The following is a 1580-nucleotide window of genomic DNA, read 5'->3' as shown; positions in this document are numbered from 1 at the left end:
GAAGCCAGTTTGATGATGACGATTGACTTTGGTTATAAAGCAATGGTTTAAAAATCGATGTTCGGGCAACTGATTTTTGGGTCAAACGGTCTTTAAATGGATGGCCCATTTTGATAAAAAAAAATTAAAGTCAAAATTGTTGAACATATCAATGGTTTGACAACCCGGATTAGTGGGTCATTGATCAATCCAACAATTTTTGGTCGTAGATTGGGTTTGGAGTAAAATAAAACCAATTGCTTGGATGGTTCTCATGGTGAACAACAATCTGGGTCAATAGCGATTCGAAAACACTGTTATAAAGTTTTTTGGTATAATGACTTTTTTTCGTTTGATATCTTCTAAAGAGCTACACAACAGGAGTAGCCCATCCCCCAACCCAGGTGCAGACGGAATTCAATCCCAAATCACCTCTATGACCACTACTAGAGGAGATTATTGCCACATATGCATTTTTCAATGCCACATTAACATATTGTTGCTAGCAATGTTTTTGAATTGTTGTTGACCTGGACAATCGGATCGTTTAGTCCGGAAATCGTCTGGACAACCGGTTCCATTTCACCCCTAACTCGTTATTGGGTCAAAATCCATTGATTTCGTCAAAAAACAGTTGACTCAGGCGATCGAACCATCGACTCGTTCGACCCGGCCAGCAGTTCGCAATATAAAGTTGCTGAGAGAACTCGGATGATTTAGATCTAAGATCCAATCTGAGACACGAACTTATATTTGGGATCTAACACAAAGAGAAGAAGAAGAAGAAGAAGACACAAACTCGGATCTACGAACTCAAATTTGAGATCCAATAACTCAGATCTCAGATCTGTATTTGTTGCCGCCACCTCGCCATCGCCGTCGCCGGTGAATATCCAATCATCCTCTTCCTCTTCCCTCCTTCTCTTCTTCCTTCTTCTTCTTTCTTTTTTTCTTTCTCGGACAACAGTTCTCCTTTCTCCTTCTACTTTTTGGCTTTCTCAGCTGACATCTCTTATGAGGTTTGCATATTAGGGCAAATCTCATATAAACATTTGCCCTAATATGCAAACCATCTGAACCGTTCTACCCAGACAGTTGAACCGCTGACCCAGAAACCGGTAGCTAGAACGGTTCAGTTTCCGGATCAATTTTTAAAACCTTAGTTGCTAGTAATACTAAACAATAAAAAAACACCAATAAGAACGTTTGCTCAAACCATAATTTTTCCGATTTCCAAGGTATGCTCTGAAAAAACATTTTTAAGGAAAATATATAACCAAACAGCAAGCATGGTCTAAAAAAACAGATTTCAAATAAAGCACTGATGTAATGTCATTTTTCACAAAAAAATAAAAATAAAAACACATCGGTGCCAAACACTTCTTAAGCCAACGTTCAAACTAACTACATATCCATTAGTTGAAACTTGAAAGTTTTAAGGACATAGACAATTTATTATTAACGTGGAGCAAAATAATTGATCCCACACCCTATAAAACAACTACTAACTTTGGCTAATCGGGTCTTGAATTTTGTAAAGTGCCATCAAGAGGTCTTCTGGTCCTAGAGGGATTTCTAATCCCTGTAAAGTGCTACTGGAG

The sequence above is a fragment of the Nelumbo lutea genome, chromosome 4, assembly GCF_056320005.1.
Source record: "Nelumbo lutea isolate HS-2025 chromosome 4, American lotus-T2T, whole genome shotgun sequence".
In the NCBI taxonomy this organism is placed as follows: Eukaryota; Viridiplantae; Streptophyta; class Magnoliopsida; order Proteales; family Nelumbonaceae; genus Nelumbo; species Nelumbo lutea.
This window is presented reverse-complemented; position numbering follows the sequence as displayed.